This window comes from Mirounga angustirostris, unplaced genomic scaffold (assembly GCF_029215605.1).
Source record: "Mirounga angustirostris isolate CCGP_5_RB_7025 unplaced genomic scaffold, mMirAng1.0.hap1 SCAF_9, whole genome shotgun sequence".
In the NCBI taxonomy this organism is placed as follows: domain Eukaryota; kingdom Metazoa; phylum Chordata; class Mammalia; order Carnivora; family Phocidae; genus Mirounga; species Mirounga angustirostris.
In genome coordinates this window covers 9588578-9597989 of record NW_026991717.1, presented here as the reverse complement: position 1 = coordinate 9597989, position 9412 = coordinate 9588578, and the positions used below count along the sequence as shown (strand labels likewise).

At 49.5% G+C, this 9412-nt stretch overlaps 1 long non-coding RNA gene across 1 annotated transcript; it reads right to left on the bottom strand.

The window, feature by feature from the left end:
- Positions 1 to 529: 529 nt before the first annotated feature.
- Positions 530 to 9384, bottom strand: LOC123860902 (uncharacterized). Its single transcript, XR_006794893.3, has 4 exons — positions 9109 to 9384; positions 5471 to 5543; positions 3041 to 3239; positions 530 to 2804 (listed from the first exon to the last, which is right to left on the bottom strand). It is a non-coding gene; the product is annotated as an uncharacterized LOC123860902 (long non-coding RNA).
- Between the last annotated feature and the right edge of the window lie 28 nt (positions 9385 to 9412).

The following is a 9412-nucleotide window of genomic DNA, read 5'->3' as shown; positions in this document are numbered from 1 at the left end:
GGCCTTGTGTGGGTGGCGAACTTCATTGTTCAACCTTGCCTTAGCTCTTGGTTGTCTATTGAACCTTTGTGATTGTCTAAGCAGCCTGACTTATTCGTGTTTTTTTTTATGTTATGTTAATCACCATACATTCCATCATTAGTTTTTGATGTAGTGTTCCATGATGCATTGTTTGTGCATAACACCCAGTACTCCCTGCAGAATGTGCCCTCTTCAATACCCATCACCAGGCTAACCCATCCCCCCACCCCCTCCCCTCTAGAACCCTCAGTTTGTTTTTCAGAGTCCATCATCTCTCATGGTTCGTCTCCCCCTCCGATTTCTCCCCCTTCATTCTTCCCCTCCTGCTATCTTCTTCTTCTTCTTTTTTTTTTTTTAACATATATTGCATTATTTGTTTCAGAGGTACAGATCTGTGATTCATCAATCTTACACAATTCACAGCACTCACCATAGCACATAACCTCCCCAATGTCTATCACCCAGCCACCCCATCCCTCCCATCCACCCCCACTCCAGCAACCCTCAGTTTGTTTCCTACAATTAAGAATTCCTCATATCAGTGAGGTCATATGATACATGTCTTTCTCTGATTGACTTATTTTGCTCAGCATAATACCCTCCAGTTCCATCCACGTCGTTGCAAATGGCAAGATTTCACTCCTTTAATGGCCGCATAATATTCCATTGTATATATATACCACATCTTCTTTATCCATTCATCTGTCGATGGACATCTTAGCTCTTTCCACAGTTTGGCTATTGTGGACATTGTAAGCAGCCTGACTTTTTTTTTTTTTTTTTAGATTTTATTTATTTATTTGACAGAGAGAGACACAGCGAGAGAGGGAACACAAGCAGTGGGAGTGGGAGAGGGAGAAGCAGGCCTCCCGTGGAGCAGGGAGCCCGATGCGGGGCTCGATCCCAGGACTCTGGGATCATGACCTGAGCCGAAGGCAGACGCTTAACGACTGAGCCACCCAGGCGCCCCAGCCTGACTTATTTTTGATGGGTCCATGTACCAAGACCTGTCAGTGTTCCAAGGGAAGGAATATCAGTTAGCACCTAGTTTCAGGTTGATTAGAAGCCAGACCCTCAGGCAGCAGCTTTTAAAGTATGCAAATATATGTAATCCCATGGGATTGCAAATGTAAATCCTGCTGGCCTCCAGACCAGGAGATGTGATGGTATCCCCTGAGTAACACTTGCAAAAATCAGGGCTCCAGATGGGTGTCTAAGCTTTTTCCTGGGGAGTACCAGCAAGCTGTAGCCAGGCCAGGGGAGCATGTAAGGAGGGTATGTCTCCCTGCCTAAGTTTCCTGAGAGCTCTTCTGTGGTCTCTAGATTTGTGGCCAGCCTGACACCTGTCCCTCAGGCTGGGGATTCAGGACAAGTAAATGGGCCTTTTGCACAGGAAGACTGAGGATGTGTTTCAGTCTACTGTCTGTGCAGTGCTCTGAGGGTGGCAGCCAGCTAAGAATTGTCTTTCCTGTTGTTATAGTCCCGTGGAGTCCAGGAATGCCAGCCTCCCTGGCCACCAGGGCCAGGAAATCACGGGGGCATTTCCCGTGTGAACTGCAGTTGCCTTCCAACTTCAACGATGGAGGGGGAAAGCATGGCAGGCAGGGTGTGCCCACCGACTTGAGCATGGCAGCAGGAGAATGCCTTGTCTGTGCGTGCCCACTAGCTTCAGGGAGGCAGCAAAAATAGGCTATGTCTGCACATGCCCACCAGCTCCAGCAAGGCAGGGGGAGAATGCCATGATTGTTCAGACCCTCTGGCCCCAGCAAGGCAGCGGGAGTGTGTGGTTGAACTGCACATGGCCACCTGTTTCAGTAAAGCAGTGGGAGAGTGCCACGTCTGTACCTGCCTGTCTATGCTAGCAGGGTCAAGAGAGAACGCAGAAAGGGTGCTCGCCAGCGTTTCTGTCTCTGGAGACAGTCCCAGTTGTCCCCTGCCCTCTGGCCGATGCTTTAATATTAATAAACGAAGCTCCATCACAGGTGTTCTAGGTAGGTGCTTTCCAAACTGCTGCTTTGGCCCTGGGTTCCGGGGGTGAGTGAGACCACACATGAGTCCTTTAAAAGGAGTATCTCAGTTCCCTATAGCCCTTTGGGTCCCTTGAACCTCAGTCCTGTTGGTTTTGTGAGCCAGATGTTTTGGGGGCTTGTCTCTCCAGGGCAGGGCCCAAAGTTTGGGGTGCAAGGTGGGGGGAACAAACCCCTTACTCCTCCAGGAGAGAGTGCAGACTTGGGGTGTCACCACATCACGGGAGGGGTTTTGGTAAGACCATGTCTCTGCCTCCCCAACGCATCTCGATGTGGTCCTCTTATACTTTGTTGTGGTGGAGCAGTTCAGTTCATTTCTAGTTCTTTTTTTTTTTTTTTTAAAGATTTTATTTATTTATTTGAGACAGAGAGAATGAGAGACAGAGAGCATGAGAGGGAGGAGGGTCAGAGGGAGAAGCAGACTCCCTGTCGAGCAGGGGGAGCCCGATGCGGGACTCGATCCCGGGACTCCAGGATCATGACCTGAGCCGAAGGCAGTCGCCCAACCAACTGAGCCACCCAGGCGCCCTCATTTCTAGTTCTTTATCGGAGGGAAGTGTTCCGCATGTAGCTGCAGATTTGGTGCCTCTGTGGGAGGACATGAGCTCAGGATCTTCCTGTGCCTGACCCAAGGACAGTCTTGATTTTGGTGTTGCCTGAAGATGCTCTCTGTGCCCCACTCTATCGTGTCCTGTGTTGCCCTTGTCACCAAGTCTGGTGGTAGCTGAGATGGCTATGCTGCTTCAGACCCCTCGCCTGTTATTTTTTTTAAAGATGTTATTTATTTATTTGACAGAGAGAGAGAGAGCATGAGCATGAGCAGGGGGAGGACCAGAGGGAGAGGGACAAGCAGACTCCCTGCTGAGCAGGGACCCCCCCCCCGCAACACCCCCTCCGATGTGGGGCTCGATCCCAGGACCCTGAGATCATGACCTGAACCGAAGTCAGACACTTAGCCACCTGAGCCACCCAGGCGCCCCCAGCCCACTCACCTTTAAGTGCCGAGTTAACCCTTGTTCAAATGGCAAAGTGCCCAGGGTGGTGCGGCCGCATACCCCGCAGGTTTGGCTCACCGTGGGCCCCCGGCAATGGCAGGTGGTGCTCTGGTTCCTTATCCTTCCAACCAGGATGACGCTGCTCCTTGCTTCGGTGTCTCAGCTCGGGCAGCCGTGGCACCAGGAGCCCAGGTGCCTTGCGGTTAAGGGAGTTCATTTCAGAGACACTTGGGACTGATGAGAACTCACAACCTCCCCACTGGGCTGAAACATGGCTGTCAAGTCACTTCCTCTACCCAGCACCCTTTAATTTAGCAGGGGGCCCAGGGCCCCACTGCTCAGTAATTTCCCACCCATTCCTCACCTGCCATTATCCACTTTCACATATAATTGCTCCTTTCATCCTCCCACCAGGTATTTGGGGTAGGTATTACTGAATCCGTGACAAGAGTAATAGTAATCACAACAACGGCGTATATCGGGGGCACCTGGGTGGGTCATGATGCTAAGAACATCATGTTACTCCTGTCAGTTCTCCCAGCCGCCCTGGAAGGTGGCATTCTCGACCCCCCTCCGCGGGCCCCCCCTCCCCCATTTAACAGATGAGAAACCTGAGGCACAGAGAGTTTAGGTAACTTTCCCGAAGTCACATAGCTATTGGAAGTAAGGGGACAAAAGTTTGATCCCAGGTGGTTGGTGTTGAAAGTGGAGAGGCTTGTCAGAAGGGCTGGTCTCAGGTACTGTGGGGGAGGGAATCTCCATTGTCATGCTTTCTCTTCTGCTGGAGGCACCTGCCTTCCTGAGCATCTAAGCCACTGGTTCACTTCCAGGCCAGCTAAGGCTCCTGGAGGCTACTATCCCGTCCTCACTGCAGGACCTGCTCTCCTGCACCCTGCACCCTCCTCTGTTCCCAGGGAAGAGTCTGCATGTCTCCCTAGTGAATGTAAATCCATCAAGAATCCTTCCAGGGTTTTTGTACCTTCAGCCCCTCCTCTCTCCTTGGAGAGCACAGGCCCCGGGGGGTTGATGGATCCAGGAGTAAATCCCTGTGCAACTTCCTATGTAACGTAACCCTCGTTTTCTCATCTAGAAATAGAAATGATGTCTGCCGCAGAGGGCTAGTACAAAGATTAAATTTGGATGATGTACCCCAAACAGCAGCTCCTGTGCCCAGATTTCCTTTTCTTCTACTCCTCTGCTCCCCTCCTCCCTTAGGAATTTCATGCATTTGGACAAGGGAAGGAAATCTTTGGAGAGACAAGGGGGATAGTCTACCAACTCTAATATGTTATCAAGGCAGGCTTCTTCTGATTGGCAGAAGGTTATGGCGCATGTGTGTATCTGTGTGTGCGTGTGCTGGTGTGTATGCACACGGGTGTGCTGGAGATGGGATGGGAGAAGAAAACCCCAGGAAAGTAAAAATGAGGAAAACCAGAGCAGGAAATGGGAAGCTTGAAGATCCTAAGATTATATGTAAGTCACTGTTATAGATAGACTGGTCACATGCGTGTACTTGGGAAAATCTTTTTTTTTAGAAGATTTTATTTATTTATTTGATAGAGAGAGAGAGAGACAGCGAGAGAGGAAACACCAGCAGGGGGAGTGGGAGCTGAGCAGGGAGCCTGATGCCGGACTGATCTCAGGACCCTGAGATCATGACCTGCGCCGAAGGCAGATACTTAACGACTGAGCCACCCAGGCGCCCCTATTTGGGAAAATATTTATACTAATAAGCTTAAAATGTATCTAAGGAAAGGGGGAGTTAGCTATTATTTGAGTGAGATTTGGTCTCACTATCAGATTAGGGAGAAGATTATCTGAGCTAAGTATTAGGAAGCATGGAGAAATGTGATCCTTCCAATACTTCTAGCTATTAACCTCCATCCCTCCAGATTTTTGCCAGGTCCGGGCGCTACGTGTACAATTCAACATCGACTCGTTTTTAAACTTTAAACTTCATCACGAACATTAATACCTGAGAAAACATAGTTTTATTATGCTAATTTGTTACTTTTTTGGTAATATAGGTTGAAATATAACCTGTCTATTGAAATTTAAACTGCCACCAAAATCATCCCATGTGCCACCAGGGAGAGTGAGACACATTGCAGAGAGCCTGTGACCTGGAGCCAATGAGCCCCTATCTTTCTCTTCATCTCAGCAATGTTGCCGAATGTATGGTCTGTCCAAGACACCCCAGTCCTGGAATTCCCCTCTGGAACCTTTAGACCAAATGTTCTTTCAGTCCCTGCTGGGAAACCCCAGGGTTGTGGAATAGCCCCGTGTGGCAGCCATACAAGTTCAGGGCAGTTCTGTGCCTGTCCCCGTTGAGACTCCTTGAAGCTCTGCCCTTTGCTCCTGGTTCTCACTTTTGGAACCCATTCCTCCTCCACATCCTTGCCAGCCTTGGGGACAGCTGTCACTTACCTCTAGAGGCTGAGTAGAAATGAGCAGGATGGGCTCTCATCTGTTGTGGTTATGACATTTCTACTGGTGATGTCTGTGAAAATAATACATGGCTCTCATTGATGGACACTTCTCTGTGCGAGACGTCATGCTGAGCCCTGAGCACAGGGGACCTCATCATCCTGGCTATGGATGCAATGTTTGTCCACACTTTGAGGGCAATGACATTAGATCGAAAAGACACTTTAGGATATGGGCCATGCTGAAAACTCATATTGGTCTTACCTCTGTCTAAACCCCCAAGCCTTTGCTCTGTCAACACTGTTTAGCCACGTCTCCGCACCTTATTTTTGCACAGTTGGTGTTGGGGATCCTGGGGAAGGAGCTTCCACTTGGCTCTGGTGTATTTCATTCTGTAGGATCTGCTCTGGCACGCAAGACTGCGGAATCTTTCTGGATCCCAGCTATGTCATATGACATATTTTTATTTTTCTCAACTGTCATCAGAAAATTTGATGAGCATGCAGCCTTTATGTTCATCCTAGTCATTGATAAAATCGTTGACTAGGAAAGAGCCAGGGACTGAATTCTCTGGATGATGTTACACATCAGTGTCAACTTATTACCACCCTTTGCATACTGGCATTATAGTAGCAATTAAGTCATCCTAATTGTCCATGCCTACACTTATTTCACCATCTTATCCACGACATACTAGGAGAATCTTGGGTCTGGGATTATGGGGATTTGAGGGAAGGTGTGCTGTAAAGGGTTAGCCTTGCCCAAAGAAAGGTCTGGCTCTTGCCCAGCTCCTGAAAGGTAATCTCTAAGTCCTTGGAATGTCCTGGCTTGATAAGAGTGTTTTTGTTTGCCTGGAGGCCTTGGGCCATGGTAGATAGTCTATACCAACAATATGATTTAGGGGAGACCTCAGGCCACATGGCATTAGCTTGACCTCTGGAGGAGCTAAGGTCAGCCATGTCTACACGACCAACCCCCAGGAAAAACGCTGGACAGCAAGGCATGGGTGAGCTTCCCTGGTTGACAATGTAGTTGGAAGGACAAGGAGGCAGCATCTGCATGACTCTTCTGGGGGGAGGAAAACTGGAAGCTCATGCCTGGTCTCTCCTGAACCCTGCCCTACGTGCCTCTTCCCTTTGCTGATTTTAATCTGCATCCTTCTATGATAATAAACAGTAACTAGTATAATGGCTTTTCTGAGTTCTGTAAGTCCTCCTAGGGAATCACTGAATCTGAGGGTGGTCTTGGGGATCCCTGAATTGCAATAGGAATCTCTGGACCATATTAAATGGTCTTTGAAGCCAGAGGACTGAGTTCTAGCTCAGCTTCTGCTTGGGTCTGCCTGTGGCTTCCCTAAATGCCTCCCTGGTAATGTACAAAGAGAAGCAAGTAGGAGGGCCTTTCTCTTCTGTACAAGCTAGCCTCCTCCTTGGCCTGCCCCAGGGCCTGACCTTCCATTGTTGGCTGCCCCATGTGGTTTAATGGGCACTCATTTCAATCTACTGTGGGTGAGATAGTGTATTATCCAAGCTTGGGTCTCGGCTCCTGTCTTTTAGAAAATTCCCTGCTAAAATTCAAATACTAATGGGAAAGCACACACTAAGCTGCTATCACCCATTCATATTCAGATTAAATTAATCAGTCCACAAACAGAAATGGACTCTCATTAAGATGGATTCCAGAAAAGAGAGGTTTGGATGCAGACACGTCTGGGGTTTTCTCATCCAGTTTGTGAGAGAAGAGGTTTCTGCTGAGGGGAGGGTGGTACGAGCAGAGTTGCTGGAGTCCCCACAGGGCAATGTTGAGCTGTGAGTGTTGGGGGACCAAAGGAGGAGTGTGTTGAAGCAGACTGATGGAAAGCTGAAAACAAGCTAGGGGCGAGCCCTAATTTTGTTAGAAAACCAGAGAACACAAACCAGAACTTTATTCCTAGTCTAGCATCCATGTGTCTCTGTGTGGGCAAGTGGGTGATGGTTCTCTAGAGGGTGGAGCTTTGTCAGGGGTGATGGGGAAATGGACCCAACCTGGGCATGGGGCACAGGTATGTCTCCAGAGAAAGAAGGAGTACATCCCTTTCCCAGGGATCTTACTGGAAACAAGGTTCATGGTGCTGCAAGGGAAAGGTATCATTAAGAAGAAGAGGGTGATTCCTTTCTGTGTAGGGTTTTTGCCTCACTCTGTGCTACACAATTCCAGTGAGCTGAACCAAGAAACCCTTTCAAATGGGGACAATTTTACTTGAATGCTAACATAAGGGAGTATGACCACAATCCCTGTAGTTTGTCATCAGAGGTCATTTTTATGAATTCTCACTATGAGGGTGGTTTTTATTTAAACTGTTCTTTAGGGGCGCCTGGGTGGCTCAGTTGGTAAAGCGGCTGCCTTTGGCTCAGGTCATGACCCCAAGGTCCTGGGACCGAGCCCCACATCGGGCTCCTTGCTCTGTGGGAAGCCTGCTTCTCCCTCGCCCACTCCCCCTGCTTGTGTTCCCTCTCTCGCTGTGTCTCTCTCTGTCAAATAAATAAATAAAATCTTTAAAAATAAATAAATAAACTATTCTTTAGGTATATATAGTGAGGTTTCATTCCTCCCAACCCTCCCGTTTCTTTAATCTGTAGTCAAGGAGCATGGAGTAATCTGCCCTTAAGATAATCACACGGGACCTGCGAGGATCATAGATCATGTGCCCTGAAAAGTTCCACCTCTCACAGAAGGTGGAAATCCTTAGGAGTCTTTATTCCTTCCCTCCTGTCATTGAAGCTGGTAGGAAGTGTAAGGAGAAAAGAGGGGCTCAAGCACCACCACTCCCCAAGTAAACACAAAATGTTATAATCAGTTCCTGGCATGAAAAGTCTTCACATTTAAAGCCATTAAGAGTGGAAGTTTCTGGAGGACAGGAACTGCATGAACTTGTCCTTGAATCTGAGGGCTCGGCCAGGCCTGGCATTGAGGAGGGAATGACCAAGATACTGCCTGACTCTTGACTCAGGACTTCGGGACATGAAGCCAAGGGGGATCAAGAAATGAAAACTCTCTTTCCTCCATCACCACAACGTGCTTGGGCCACTGCTGGCTGAATGCCTTGAGGCTCACGAAAACTCCCCCAAACTCGGCTCGAGGGTGTTGGCCATGAGCCAAGGCCTTTCTGTCTAGCTGGGCTCTCGGGCGGCCACAAACCTCAGGGAGCTCACTCTCCAGTTTCACACGCTGGAGTTGTGCTGTGAGTCTGCTGGGCCCCTGTTGTGGGGTTAAAAATCGTCAGACATCACACACACCGGCTGCTCCTGGCAATGTAATCAATACGGTCAAAACAGGGGCTTCCCAAACTTCAGTCCTCCAGTAATTTTGTTCACCAGCTGTGAATCCTCTGGGGATCTTGCGAAAATGCAGATTCTGATCCAGGAGCTCTGGTCGGGGGGAGGGGTGTCAACAAGCTCCCCTGTGATGCCCCCAACCATGCTCTGAGATGCCAGCCCCTAAGGGCCACCCAGGTGTTGACACGGGGAGGAGGATTAGGTGACCAGTTAGCCGCTAAAACCCTTCTCACACACACAAGCGGAAGGCCCAGAAAGAGATCATGGATCCTCCCCTGGGTCTCGACGAGACTCAGCCAGGGCCGGCTCTCCAAGCTCCATTACCTGGGTCACGTGCTCGCAGCCGCAAGAGGCCGGGTAGTGTCACGGTCAGTGCCCAGCTTCGGTGCCAGCTTGCCTCTCCGTGAGCTGTTCCTAGGGCTCAACATGGCCATGCCTCGCTTCGGTCATTTGTAAAACGAAGATGGGGCAATAACAGCATGACCTCCATAGGGGGCCGGTGCAAGTTAGCAGGTTACGTAAGGGACCCTGCTGGGAGAAGATGTCTGGTGCTCATTCCCCTCTCGGCCAGAGCTCCAGTCGCTGAGCTGGGGACCTCAGGGGGCTGGGCTTCTGTGCCCTGCCTGCA